Here is a 16,309-nt window from a genome sequence, read left to right as displayed (position 1 = left end):
GTGGGATGGATGATCATTTATTATGTGACCACAGGTAGATGATGTCAATGGACTAAACATCAAAATTGCAATCATCAAACTGTTAAACCATAGACTACACGAAAGGTACCGTGTAGGATCTTCGATTCGACAGCAAACTATCACGCCGGTATCATAAAATTTTCAACAAAATTGAACGCGAAATATAAGGTATGCAGTTACTGTGTCGTCTCTGTTATTATTTATTTTGGAAAAAATGGATGAGGGTATATCGTGATTGAAACAGAATAGAAAATATTGAACGGCAATAGAAGTATCGTGCCTTGTTATTTCAAGTGCACTAATAATTTTGTTTGGCACTCCCTGCCATCAACGTTCTATTTGAAATGATAGGCAAAATGGTAAGGACTCATTATTTTGTTTATCATAGGATATCTACATCCTCAAACCTAGACCGTCGGGCTATAATGGTCTCAGCTGAAACTGAGAACACCCAAAATAATCGACCATTATGCATTCTAGCAATATTTTGGCCATGTTTTCGGGGCTTATTTGGTGACTTGAATTGCTCTTGGTGTTCTGCATGATAACATGTTCGATACCATAGTGTCTAAGCTTTGTGTATACAGTAGCTAGGCCACAGACATACCATTGATAATATGAATTGCTGTCCAGGTTTAATTCTGAAAAATCTGACTCGGAAACATTACTTGTGTTGCATACTTGATTGGACATTGCGAAAATGATTAGCATTGTGGGAATTAAAAAAAATAGTTTTTAGGGTTGTTGTTGTTGCTGCTGCTGTATTGTCGTCGTCGTCGTCGTCGTCGTCGTCGTTGTTGTTGTTGTTGTTGTTGTTGTTGTTGTTGTTGTTGTTGTGTTGTTCTTGTTTTTTTGTAGTTGGTTTCTCTTTTGCATCACAGTGGGCTTCATCGAGAAAAGTGAAGTCGAAGTGTTTGTCCAAAATGATCGCGTTTTAGAAAAATTCTATAGATTCAACAAATACTTGAACCCATTATTAATATAAAGCATTGGTTGGTTGGTTTTAGCTAAAATAGCGTGATGTATCTTTAAGCATATTTGTATTGATCGAACGTTAATGTGTTTTTTTGCGTTTCGTCGTACAGGATGTCCATATTAATACTCATAAATCGGATCGTCAAAACATCAATTATCGTCTCAAATAAATCGATATATCATAAATTCACAAAAAATAACGTCAAAAGTTCGTGTTTAATTAAAAGATTGGTAAATATATTCACAGTTATATCCAAATATTATGATAGGCTTATTGTCAACTTTATAATGCATATTTTTCAGGTGATAAAAGCCATGAGCAGGGCATTGCGTGTATACTTTGTCTAAATGATGTTTGTGGAAATAGTTTGGTGACAATGCCAGACCATTGACTCTTCGCATTATCGGCCAGATGTGGCGCGGATCATAACTGTTTGCGCTACCAGGCACTAATTATCGTGCTTCTAATATCTATTGATTAACTGACATATTGCGCTATGCAATTTCCCTCTTAAATTACCGAGATGGTACGAGGTTTCCCACTGTTAATGTCCCAATGACAAGAAGGGTGATAAGTAGACAAACAGTCACTCAGTAATATCGACTAATCGTAGAGAATGTGACCGGTCAACCCCACCTTCCCCTCTTAGTCCTCGTATCTCTTTTAGCTATAGTGTACACGGGTCACCAGGGAAATACACAGATATTTTAATCTGGATTATACTATTTCGAGTATATCTCCATCTTTTATCTCATAATATCTAAATCTGCTAGAAATGAAGATGATGTAATGCGTTGCGAAAGACAAGGAAAATTACTTTCTACTTTGATCATATCTTATAGGCTATACTTTGATGATCAGTCCTTTGACAATACTATTTGAAAGACAACTTCAAAGTTAGACACCGACGATTCTGTGCTCATTTTTATGTTATACGTAAGCAAAGAGACCACATAGTGCACCGAAGGGGAACTTGCAAGAATGTCAGCAAATTACTGAAACAATCAAAAACGTTGGTTTGTTCCTGAGGTACAGATAATCGAAACTTAAGATGTTTCGCTCGATCGAAGTTTTCATTGATTAGCATTAATTAACAGTTAACAATGATCAAATTCGTCATCGGCAAATCTGATGCTAGATGTGCGTTTACAAAAACCGCATGAATGTCGGAAATACTAAGATCAATATTTTGGTCTATGTATACTGGCTATCCCACGACGCAACAACAGCATGCATAATTAAAGTGTGAAGAGTTTTATGCGAGCCAGGGTCATGAAGTTTTGATCTCATATCTCCTTTCTTAAGGTCGGGAAGAAGAGCAGAGAGCACGCTATGAATGTGGTTGGTCAAAGGTGTTCTAAGACTGCAAGATATATATGTCGTGTCGTTCTCTAGGACGTGAAGTGGTAGCTGATAGAGTGAAACGACATGTCGTATGTTACAGACTTTGCTATGTTTTTAATAAACCAACTGGAAACTAAGGCAGAACAAACACACGTTACACAGCGACTGACATGTAGATTTTTTTAGGATTTGGTATCATGACTACTGTCATTTTTATAACTTATATTTTGTTAATCAGTAACAACAACAAAACGTTTCTGCTAAGAACAAGTCCATGGACCAGCAAATACAACAGTTTGATGTTTTCACTTTGTATTTGCGGTTTTTTTAAGACTTGACATAAAACTGGGCTTCTTATGCCTCTCTGTTTCTCTCTGTCTGTCTGTCTCTCTGTCTCTCTCTCTCTCTCTCTGTCTGTCTCTCTCTCCCTTTCTCTCAGCTACCTCTTCACGTGTCACGTGGTATATATCAGTGTCTACCTGCCTGCCAGTCAGTTGTCTATCATTAATCTATGTAATTTATTCCTTCTGAAAAATGCGACTCGTTTTAATAACATTAGAGGTTCATAATTATTACTGGTATATGGTATTGACTGTGCCAACCATTGACATTATGTTTAATCTACAAACGTACGTAATTCTGTCTAATTCAGGAAAGCGTTGCCTAGGAGATGAGACATTAAGTAGCTGCATCCTATTTTTTACAAAGTGAAATTCAGTGTAATCCTAGACCCAGATTCATTTGACCTCTATCACGAGAGGTCATTACGATATCCGACTGAATGTATGAGTTACAGGCAATAAAGTCTAATTGTGTTTCCCTGGAAGTATATAGCAACTGATTAAACTCTACCAATTTGATAAATTATTTCAACATACCCCTTGTCATTCACAACTACTTTGGCAGTCGTCTATCTCTTCGCTTAGAAATTTTTAATCAATGATTATATATTGACCTCAGTGCTTCTTCTGAAATGACTTGTTGAAGCTACTAATATTTTACAGTGAAAAGGTTCGCATTTGATTCGACCTTGTTTTTTATTCAAACGCACTTATTCACTCATTCATCCACTCATTCACTCACTCACTCACTCATTCACTCACTCACTCACTCACTCACTCACCCACTTATCGACTGACCCATCTATCTACAGCATTTCTAACTACACATCTGAAGACTGTAGACCATAGTATTGAAAGGCATCTGATATTCAGAAAATTTTCAGAAACAGTGGATGCGACATTAGATCGTCTTATCGCTAGACTTATCGGCATTTATCGGATTGAATGTCTATACATTCGATTTCAAGAGCTAATACCTACCACTATATATGGATATTGATTATAATTACTATCACAGATTCAGACTTATGCATAGGCGACAAAATAGCAAAATTGTGGTCCTAGTATTTGGAGACAAAGGCTGATTGTTATAGTCTTCCATGTCTGTATTAAGATTTATATGCAAAAAATTAATCTTTGTTATTAGAAACTAAGAATCAATATTCAAACTTGTCAATATATAACTTTTGTACCATCAATGGAAAACACATTTGCAGGGGTGAAGTAAAAACACGACATTTGATGGGTTCCCTTTGAAACAACAACAATCCCCAACATAAAATAAAATTCGGTCATTCACCTATTAATTCCCCTCTCCCACTTACTCACTCACTAACACGTTCACTCAGTGTTTTTATATTAGTTTTTCCTCTTTTAACACCTTAGAGCAAGGGCAATGACACTGTATCACGTGACAGTGTATTATATGAAAACTTTGGAGAATTGTAAAATTCTGATTGACCTGAACCATAGATCTGACCTTATCATGCCATATCAGCTAACAGAATTATGAGGGAGAAGGTATATTCTTCTAGACGTCACTTTTTATCAATCTCGTGGTTCTTCACCTTGACGTTTTTTAGTCTTTGAATACAGAAATTGTCATGACACTATGAAACTTCAGTGTTCAAGATACACTTATTAACAAGACCATCAATCATGCAATACTTATTGTATAAGGCTTATAATTACAACATTTTGAACACTGGCATTTCAGTCATCGTCAGTCTATTATATGCTTTTTAGTACACTGTGGGAACCATATGAATTGCTTTCACGTGTCTCTCAATGCACACACATACACTTACACCGTTGTACGATACTTCTTTCGTCAGACTTTTGTAGATTTTAGCCGCCATTTATCTGTGCGGTCGACGTCCTCTGAACAACCACTGGCGTCATGCATGTGAGTATTTGCATTCGTTATTGAATAATTTCGATCGATACACCTGTCTGTGCTGAAGTGTGAAAGTCCATGGTATTTTGAACGAAAGAAAAATTCATATTATCATGGTTCGAATTGATTACATCTATAAACGCTGCTAGGATGCTAAATGAATTTAAAAACGCGAAATATAGTGAGTGTGCCTAAAACTAGTAAAATAGAAAGATATATTAGCTTTTTTAAAGTTTTTGAGGGACAAAATTTTTATTTTATTCATAATAACTGCTTAATCTATGGTTTAATTATTAATAGTCTACAGAGGAAATTGCCCACTTCAAAAATGTTTACAACAAGTTTCTTAAAAACAAATCTCATCGTGAAATGTCATCTTTTCTGATTTTATTTCCAACAGCTAATCAAAAGAAGAGGGCTAAGTGATTAGTCATAATGCACTCTGACGTCACAGCTGCCCAGTTCACTAACCTCAGTTGCGTCACTTGGCGATAAAGCGCCGGAGGCAGCTTTTAGTGTCAAAAATATGTAAGTGTGTCGCAAACTTAAACGATCACTGCTGATCCGTTTTGGTTTGACTGACATGTTAACCCTTCAGCATAATAAGAGCAAATTAACCTAAGTGTTTCTTCAGGCGAATCATATTTTGTGTAACTTTTCAAACTCTGTAATTTCATAGCAAATCAAGATACGTCAAACGCAACAGAATAAAGCCATACAAATAACGAAAATATGACTTCTGATATCCAATATTGAAATGATAAAGCCATTTCTACTTTAACAAAACAAAAGGTGAATTTACGAAATGATTTCCTTGATATTGCATATTTATATATATATATATATATATATATATATATATATATATATATATATATATATATATATATATATACACACACACACACACACACATATATATATATATATATATATATATATATATATATATATATATATATATATATATATATATATATATATATATATATATATATATATATATATATATATATATATATATATATAACATCTGGTACATAGCATCTGGTGCCTTGATTTGCAATACTTCTTTCAGTCTACATCAAGGTGTACTTGTACATTTTTGAAGTGTACAAACCCCTGACCACCTTCCCCATCCCGAACCCTCAATCCTACTGCCGCAGAACTGAATGTAAAGAATATATTTAGAGCACAAATTATAAACCGAAATTATGAGGTACAAAAAGGGTATACTTGAGGACCTTTATTTAGCGTTTAATAATCTCCCGAATTCAAATGCTAAGGATTTCACTCAAAGACATGTCACTGATTCTCATGGTATAAGTTCCCCAGTCTTCCCATCACAGCATTTGCATAAATTATCATTTTTGATGATTAGGTAAATATATTTAAAATATAAAAATAGTTCAATACATGCATTACAAAAGTGCACGTGTTATTTAAAGTTTATTGATGTAGCTTATACTCTTAATGGTTCATTTGAATTATTAATGATTTTCCGATAATTAGGCAATATCTGAATAACCTATGAAAGTTTTACAAATGTAGAAATGAGTCTATATGTTATTGTAATGGATATGACATGAGGTGTTTGAGTCATGCAAACTTTTGATGAAAAGTATTGTAAATGTGTGTTACTGAGTAAGTCTCTGTAGAAAGAATGAGCTTGAATTAATTAAATATTTAAAGTACAGTAATGCGAATGGTGTTTTGTAACCTTCTGCATTTTACCTGGTCTCTGTAATATTGCGTGGCATATTAGAGTTTCTCCCAATTTAATTCCTAGGCAAAAACCAGTCACAGGGCTTATATAAGACAAATAGCTTTAAATCGACCAGATCGATCAAAGAAATACGTGAGATTGTCGAGGACGAGTCCTTTGATATTTCTTCGATTTAAATTCCAACATAAATCATTTAGTGACAGTAGTAAACCATGACATTTTATTTTCAACGAACCACTGCGTTGGTTATTTTTAGCTTTCATATATACGCAATGTTATTAACATATATGCAGTTCTTTTAAAAAATCGAATATCTTATCATGTATACCCGTCGTAGGTAATCCCTTGGGGATCAGTTGATTTTAGATGTATTGATTAGGAGTGATTCATTCCACGCAATACGTATCCTTGTAACACTTCCTTAAGTATTTCAACCCAAAAGCTGATCATGGTTTCAGGGGTTACATTAATGTGTTATGCGCATCTAAATCAACATCTTGTACTTTTGCTGGTATTTTGTTTCAGAAACATTGAAAAAAAATCAGGAGTTACCGTACAAGTGTAATAAATGTATACCAATTTTAAGCCATTTTAGAATCTGATATGGCAGCCAAATATTGTGTTAGCACCATAGGGAAATAAAAGATGGTCAGTTTCCTTGAAAACAAGACAGGAACAAATAGCAGTCACTTGTGAGTTGGTAAATTGCACTTGGTTTTCCTTTGTTTGTCTGTGTCTGAAAATAGTACAAAGCAAAGTCATACGATACTTTGCGGGCCACGACTTCAATTCCGTGACTTACATTCACCTCACACGCGTTGCAGTAAATAAATACTCAATACAATATACACAACTAAGAACAGTATAAACCGATTTTAGTCATTCAATTGTCACTTTTCATCTTTAAATGAGATCTATCCAACTACTACACGTTTGATAAAGCAAAAGAAGCTTTTAAAAAGGGCCTGACATGGCTACTAGTATAACAGGACATGGATGTACTAGTAACTTGAATATGTAAATTTAACTACAAATGAATATTACAACTGTGACACTTATAACAATATTTACATGTAATAAGACTATGAATGGATATATTGAGTAATGTACCAAATATGGAAACGAGCCTTTGAAAAATGTCGTCTTTACTGGGGGGGGGGTAATTCTGGCTTTGTAATCAAAACCAGGAGAAGGTTGTTAAATACGAAAACTATGGACTGTCAATTGGCTGACTTACTGACTGACTGACTGACTGACTGACTGACTAACCGACTGACTGACGGACGGAGGGACGGACTGATTGACTGAGGGACGGACGGACTGACTGATTGATCGATCGATCGATCGATTGATTGATTGCGCGATTGATTGATTGATTGATTGATTGATTGATTGATTGATTACTCTATTGATTGATTGATTGATTGATTGATTGATTGATTGATTGATTGATTGCGCGATTGCTTGCTTGATTGAATAATTGCTTGCTTGATTGATTGATTGATTGATTGATTGATTGATTGATTGATTGATTGATTGATTGATTGATTGATTGATTGATTGATTGATTGATTGATTGATTGATTGATTGATTGATTGATTGCGCGATTGATTGATTTTGCTATTGATTGTGCGATCGGGCGATTGGTAGATTGGCGATTGTGCAATTGATTAATGATTGAACGATCGATCTTTGACATTGTGGATATATTTGATTCTGAATGTTGTTCGCTTTATTCTATAAATCTATAGATAGTATTGATCTGTTGTTATACATGCTATAGAAGGCGACATATTAAGGCTACACTAGCTGCAACTGCAACGTTCTTTGAAACCATAGTTAAATATGACTTAATCGTAATACCGTACACACTGAACAGTATTTACTCACCGACCTGTAGGTAAATACATTCGTACAGATGTACACATAATGGTACACAATACACCCAATCAAATTAAATTTGGGGTCAACACCGAAAGATCACCCCCACACCAACCCCCACCCCGCGATCACAATATCAGCTTGTCGGTATTCTTCAATCGACCACTGAACAGTGCCTACTTATTCACATTTTAACAATTTTCAGTGAATGTTGCAGGTTGTCTGATCGAAAAAATAATATTCCAGTTACAGTTATGGCAGCTCATCATTCATAAGTTCATCATACAAGTTCTGTGCATGGTTATACACTTACAAGTGGACCATAATGAGCTATTAGCCGTTACATATATATGTAGTATACTTGTATACACCAAAGCTTCTGTTATTGTGTCTTTAAAACCATACAATACAATTTTATTGTTTGTTATTTAATTTCTTTTACCTTAGCTTTAAAATCTGGATCTCTGTCACTTCCTTAAAGTGACTGCATAGGACAAAGGAACGATCAATGTCAAACTTAGTATGAATCATGGGTGTTTTGTAATTGTGAGTACTTAGTTTGTCTACTCCAACCAGCGCTTTGTGAATACCTTCACTCTTAGTAACTAATGTCCACCTAAGTGTCTGGTGTCCTACTACTCACGTGATCGCACTAGTAATGCAGCGCCATTTACCATAGTTAGAAATGTTTCAAGTGTATCTGTATGTGAAGAGATTCTTGTCACATTGTAAGAAAAAATGTGTAAAAGAAAGGAATTAATTCGATAAAATGCAACAAAAGTGAAAAATTAATGTAGATCCTAGAAGCGACAGTGAGATATGAACTTTTGTGTTGGAATTTCTGTTTTCATATTCGTGCCATGTGGAGCTTTCAGTAAAAGCCCTTGTACATGACTGTAACGTTGATATTCCAGCACACGAAGACATAATTGAGAATCCTGCAATGACTGCTTTACAACAAGTTTAACCAACGCTATATCATCATGATTGCTATTTCGGAATTGATCTTGTGAATACGTTACCTGGTAGTAAACCATAAACTTAAGGTCGAAAACGAACAACATAGCATTTCTTAATTTACGATCCAAGACGAGACAGAATGAAAATAAAAAAAGGTAAGATGTAAAAAATCATCAGCGAGTGAAATCTTAAAAGCCGTCTTTTACGACATATCGTATAATGACTATTATGTGGAGTATCAATTAAATAGAGGTCAAACGACAGGTGAAGAGAGGCAAATAGGTATTTGGTTTGAACCTTTTAGTTCGTCCATAATTCTAAGAGTTTCGCTTATTACGCGAGTTCTATGATACATACAATATTTGTAATTGTACCAATCAAAGTGTAGATCGCTCAGTAGCATAATGTGTATGTGTCCTAAATTGTGTCTAATCAATTAGTTCCATAAAGTATTCTCATCAGCCGGGATTCCTTCGCAAGCTCGCCTAATTAATACACTAATCTGTAAACCCACATTTTTCTCTTTACAAGGTATAGGCTTACATACTAATCGGAGTTTTTATCTATAATTTGCATATAAATTAGTTGAGTAATAACAGAATGTACACTTACAAGTACTTTTCCCTTCAACGGAAAATTTATATTGATATTCTAAGAACGTTCTGAAACATTAATTGTAACTTGTCCATATACAAAATTTATTCCTCGTCGTCAAGTACAATTTATAGATAAAGCTAACTTTCCAGATTACCATGTTTTAACCGTTAAATGGTCCCTACAAATTATCTGGATTTACATAGATGTTCAGAGTTAATTACTGTTTGCAGTTGTAGTGAGATATAAACTGGGAGGTAATTTTCATGATTTCATCATTTCCACTTGCCCATAACGAGGCCAAGGTGACTGCACTGATAGATAGTCACAGCTCGAACGTGTTTATATTCTGCTTCTGTAATAACACAGATGAGGTCATGACCCCCACTAAAGTTATATTAATATTATAATTTCACAAGGATCATCCATTAGAAGCACGTGGTCTCATTGATGAGATTGGAGTCAAGATTGGGGATGTTCACTTGGTCGTAACCATGAACTGAAATTGCTCCTTACTTTGATAAGATCGTTGTTTTCTCCTTTCAATGACAGCGTATGGCAATCGGGGCATTTTGAAACCACTGGTTTTTTACCTCTAGCTCTCTGATCGTTTCACATACCCAATGATTAAACTGTGTAGTGATATTATAATTACAGATCATAATAACATGTATCTCATATACATAGGATTAGCATGAAAGGAAAGTGACGTAATCCGACGCCAGTGAGTAGAAATGATGGTAGCTTAATATACAAGTATATTGATTTGAATTGATTTGAGTTAATTTGATTTGGCTTGGTTTGATTGGATTGGATTTTATATAAGTTGATTTGCTGGGCTTGATTTCAATTGGCTTGATTCCATTTCAGTGCATTCTAATGAATTTTCGTTGATTTGATTTCGCTGAATATTATTTTATTTCATTTGTTTTTATATGGTTTGGTTTGGTATGGTTTGGTTTGGTTTGGTTTGGTTTGGTATGGTTTCGTTTCGTTTCGTTTCGTTTCTTTTGATTTGGTTTGATTTGGTTTGGGGTTTGGTTTGGTATGATTTGGTTTGGTTTGGTTTGGTTTGGTTTGGTTTTGTATGGTTTGGTTTGGTTTAGTTTGGTTTGGTTTGGTTTGGTTTGGTTTTGGGTTTGGTTTGCTTTCGTTTGGTTTTGGTTTAAAGTGATTTGATTTGGATGGTATCGTTTCGTTTCGTTAATGTGATTTGATTTATTTGATTTATTTGATTTGATTCGTTGTGCCCCCTCAGTGGACTATCTTTTGATTGTAGGAAACGATTTCTAATGAAGCAAAACATAATACACTGACTAAAAAATGGACACTACGCAACTTTTAATATTCCTTTTTGTAAAGCAACTCATTGAGACGAACACTTTGTAATATATCTCTTTCTTTCAACTGCTCGCTTGTATCATCAATCAATATACCAGCACGTCTAAGCAATTGACAAACCACCACTTTGATTCCTACATAACGGAAAGATAGGTTACACAACACCGAATTAAGGAAACGAAGCAATGATACAACATCCCGTAATATGAATTGTATTTGTCATGCAACGTGAAAACAATTGTCGAATAAATCACCTCGATAACTTCTAGCGTTAAATCACCTCGATTATTTATACCGATAAATCACCTCGATTATTTATAGCGTTTTAAAACTATACATCAAATTTGTACGTGAAACAACATGTTGAAAATTCCAAGACTCATATTAATATTATTATCATTATTTATTGTTATTTCCGAAGTAATCCCGAAATAACACGAATATTACAATTGACGTCATTTATCAATTGTATTCTCTGACGGCATATGGCAGGAAAAAGACAGATTAGGACGCACTGACTCGTGAAAGACATCAAAACTCAACCTTGAAAACATACAATTTATTAGCATCTTCCCCCGATCATGATTACTGAAAAGAGTTACTTTCGGATATAATGCAAAATTTATCCTCGAGGCGCCCGAGACTTGACTACCTTTGTCAAAAGATTGCATACAAAAATGTAAGTGGATTACTGTTCACCAGTATGTGACGTCAAAATGGTCCATAATTAGTCACGGATTGTTGCTCAATAGCAAATTGACAGGGTCATTGAGGGGGCGTGGCTAATCCCAGTACAAATTTACGGTTTTTAAGCAGATTTAATTTTACTAGTTGTTATGGAATGATACACCAGTAGACACGGCACACAATGAGTCACAAGAGAAGATCCTCATTTGGGGTTTTCTTTCAATACTTATATTATCTTTGGTATATGTATAATCTAAAAGCAAGCATATGTCACCCTATCGAGTGCAAATTTCACGGTATGTTCATATTTCAATCTTTAGAAATAGTTTTGCATAGCACTTAATGAAGTTTGCACGATATAGTGAAAGTGATACAACAATGTCATGGTATGCGTTCGAGTTTTTTAAGTTTGTGAGTCACTATTACCCTTTCAATGTCATTGAACAACTCGTGTTGGCTGTCATTTTTTTAAAAATTAAAAAAAAACAAGGCAAGTAAAATGTAGACGAAACAACAGCCAAACCTAATGGAAAATGACGATTAACGTTAGGTTCACATGCATCATCGGCAGGGCAATTTGTGTAAATTCCCCCTGGGATCCGTATCCAGTTTCAAAGCGCTTCATTTATTTACCTACCTAGTTAGCTGGGTTTTTAAATGTCATGGCGGATTAGAGAGATATTTTCTTTGTGTTTAAATCTTTCCTGATTAAACTTACAACATTCTGAAAATAACTGAGCTAAATCTCTAACAAATTCGTGGAAACTTCTCCAAAGGCAATCACTTTTATAATGTGTGTTTTAAAAATGGCATTGAGGAACCATTACCTATAGCGATATCTACTGACTAGACTTAGACGCAGTCGTTCATCAACCACCTGCGTTTTATAGCGGATAAAGTTTTCGTTGAAATCTAATTATTCAAAACTCTTCATTGTTTTCATCGATGTAGATACCCACCAAATAAAATATGACTGAAAGTAGGCATCTTTGTAAAAAAGCATATGTCTATCTTTAGTAGTATTTTCGAACTCAGAGGGTAGATATATACGGTCGTCTGACAAGTCAACGTCAGTGAACGGTATCGAATATCATGCAGCTGAAGAAGGTTGTTTGTGAGGTAGCCGAAATACACACGGTAAAAGAACTACGCTCTGATTTCGGAACTATCATACCTCTATCTCATCATCGTATCCATGGCAACAATATGATTTCAGTGCAATGACACAACTTTAAGTCAAGAAATGTTCCTCTCTTCAATCAGCGTACGAGGGAATCGAAGTTCCTGTTATTCTGTTAGAGGCAATTTCAAATGTTCAATTACTATGTATGTTTTAAGTTAGTTTTTGGTATTTTGACTTTTTCTTGACATATGAAATCCACAATGGGTGCTTTATTTACAAAATGTCACATGTTGTACAAATATAATGCGAAGTGACAACAGAAAGAAATCTTGCTACCGTAATCATTCTACTACATGATCGTATCCATGGCAACACATTTAATCGTATTTAACTATATATTATGTATCTATATTTATACATATTAAGTGGTCCGTATTGTTGTCTAATACCTAGATTGTCTAATGCAATTTATTTGTATTTCGTTCTTGTGCTTCGAAGTAATTAAAGTAAAACGATTTTTTACGTTTGATAGCTTTTATTTGTTATTATCCTTTGATATGCAATAGAGAAAGAAGTATTCACGGATAAACAGATCGACAGGCAGACGGACGAACGAACAGACAGACAGACAGACAGACAGACAGACAGACAGACAGACAGACAGACAGACAGACAGAGACAAGCTGGCAGGTAGACAGACAGACAGACAGACAGACAGACAGACAGACAGACAGACAGACAGACAGACAGACAGACAGACAGACAGACAGACAGACAGACAGACAGAATTATATAGCAAGTTATCAACGTCATTTGAAAGCAAACAACGTCGTGTTGCAGTCAGTTGGCAGACGAAATACGACATTCTTACTCTAATGTTAACGGTGGAAATAAAAACACATTTGTCTAACAACGTAGTAGTGTTTGAGTAAATCCTTCTCATTCAGCTACATGTCTGTTAGTTTTAGTTTACTTTATTGCATATTCAAATTCTACTTCGACATAGTCTGACTCGTACATCTGCATTGCATATTGCGCGTAATGTGAGAGAGAGCGCTATGGACAAGAAGTTTTAACGAGACCATTACAATCAATCGATGTTAAGGTTGAAATCTATAACTAAAGTCACAGCTCTGTTGGATTCAGAATAATAAATGAGAAGAAGAGAGTTTGTATTGCTCACAGCTTGTACTCAAGTTGGGTGGTGGAACCAACCGTGTGGATAGTGAGATGAACGTTATCAGAATTGTCAACAGGCTCATCGTTGGTATATTTCAATCAATGCACCTGCTAACGTGACAGATTGCTCTGTGGTTTACCTAAGACCACTCTACCAATTTGATCCGGTGATTTGCAATACATATTAATCATATTTCTGTCAAATCACCACAGACGATATGACGACAACGTAAATTTCATTTGTTAATGCACCTTGTAACCATGGCTACCACATCTCACCAATCACGTTCTCTGCCGGAGAAGGAGATCAACGAAGGGATGTTTTCATCTTCTCAGGTTTAGAAATCGCATCCTGCAGCCTTATTCGTCGTCGTGTTTTTGTTGTCATTGACCTTCTATTACCCGCTTGACACGTCATGGACAAGCACTGTGTTAACTTTTATGGATGATCAATCATAGTCGGAAAAGGAAACATTAATTGTGCAATTGTTTACCAAGTTTGGTTTGTTTTCTACTTCAAGCGTGTGGATAGGTCCGGCGTTTAAAGTCCCTTTTCGTGATAGCGTTGTATTCACTCCATAAAACGTGGTATCCCTCACGTTCAGTTCTCGCAACGGATATCTTTCCTATAGGAGTATATATCCATGAATGTAATTTATATGGATTCTTGAATGGTAATTTATATCCACCGAGGCCCGTTTCATGTACGACCCTGGAAGTGGGATTGTTGCATCGAATTTGAATTCATTGACGTCCAGAATGGGAAAACCTGCTGTCTATTCGTTCTATTTGCTTACAATTGTGTACAATCTATTGGCTGGCGGTAAGTGTCCATTCACTTTTTTAAAAACATAATCTCATAACATCAGACCATTCGAAGTATTCGACACTGTACAGATTAATTTCTTTTTATTTCATTTTCCATTTTCAATTTTCTTTCCACCAGCATAATTATCAAGTAGAGTATCCCAGTCGCTAACAACGATATTATCCTACCTGTATCCAGTGCATGGTTTTGCTATTGCTAGCCCTTTCCTAGTAGGTAGGAAGGGAATCATTCAACCCTTTGATTCTGTAACTACGTACTCTCTGTGATCAGCACCGCTTCGTTCAATTACTTTGACATTTAAACACTACATAACACTTCCTTCACGCTGATTTAATTCAACCAATAAGAAATACAAATCGACTTGGTTGTATGTACTAATAACATTGACTATTGCGTTTGTACAACGTTATCGGGCTTCACAGAGCAAATAATTGGCGATTCAAATATGTATAGTGTTTCACATAATAAAATAACGATCACAAACGGGCAGACTGGACAATTGGTAACTATTGCATTTAGAGGCCTTTTCACTATTTCTATTGAATTACACCTTTACAACTACGTCTGTAAATGAACGAAATTAAGAAATTGTTCATAAATTACCATTTATGTCTATATGGGACCATGTCATGACCTTCGGATGAAGAATGTTTTTTCTTTGTAAGTGGTAGGGCAATCTTGAGTCACTTTTTGCGACAATGGTAAATAAGCACTTCGTTGTTGTACCTTACTTTCTTCTTCATCAACTTAGCCTTAGTTTGTTTTCACAAGGCGTGTTTGATCTTGATCTTCTTTTGTTTTATTTCATCGGCAAATGGTCTGCATCCATGTCCATAAATGCATCGTGTCTTGAATAAGTGATAGTGATGCTAGAAACGCGTGTTCAGTTCATTGGTGCTTCCATTTGACTAGATATGTTGATTTTGTCTGTCTGTATTGGTCTTAGTGTATTTAACAAGCTAATAATGACTGTTCAACAGGGTTTAGTTAAACTTAAAAGGTGTGAATGAAATTGGAACACAGCCAACATGTCCATTTCCTTATCACAAGAAGCTTTAATATTGAGTAAACGGCGATGTTAATTTTTTTGCAATGTGTGATTCCCTTTCTCGCCATCTTTAATTCTCCTGCTAAAAGACACAAACAACTTTGCACTCATCACAGCCATCCTCTTTCTTTGGCGCATTATTCGCCTGAAGGTTTGACGTAAACAGAAAGTGTTACTTCCTCTACTCTATCGTATTAGTAGACAACAACAAAACGTACATGACGACGTCACCGCGTTTAATCATTTGGAGCTGAATCTCCCCATCCCATGTTTATGACGTAGCCGTCTTTTGTTTATTAGATAGATGGAGTTAAACTGCACTGCTTTCAATATAATCAACGTTTGCCATGTAAATGTATGA

The sequence above is a fragment of the Glandiceps talaboti genome, chromosome 15, assembly GCF_964340395.1.
Source record: "Glandiceps talaboti chromosome 15, keGlaTala1.1, whole genome shotgun sequence".
Taxonomy (NCBI): domain Eukaryota; kingdom Metazoa; phylum Hemichordata; class Enteropneusta; family Spengelidae; genus Glandiceps; species Glandiceps talaboti.
The sequence above is the reverse complement of the archived record's forward strand: the minus strand, read 5'-3'. Positions refer to the sequence as shown.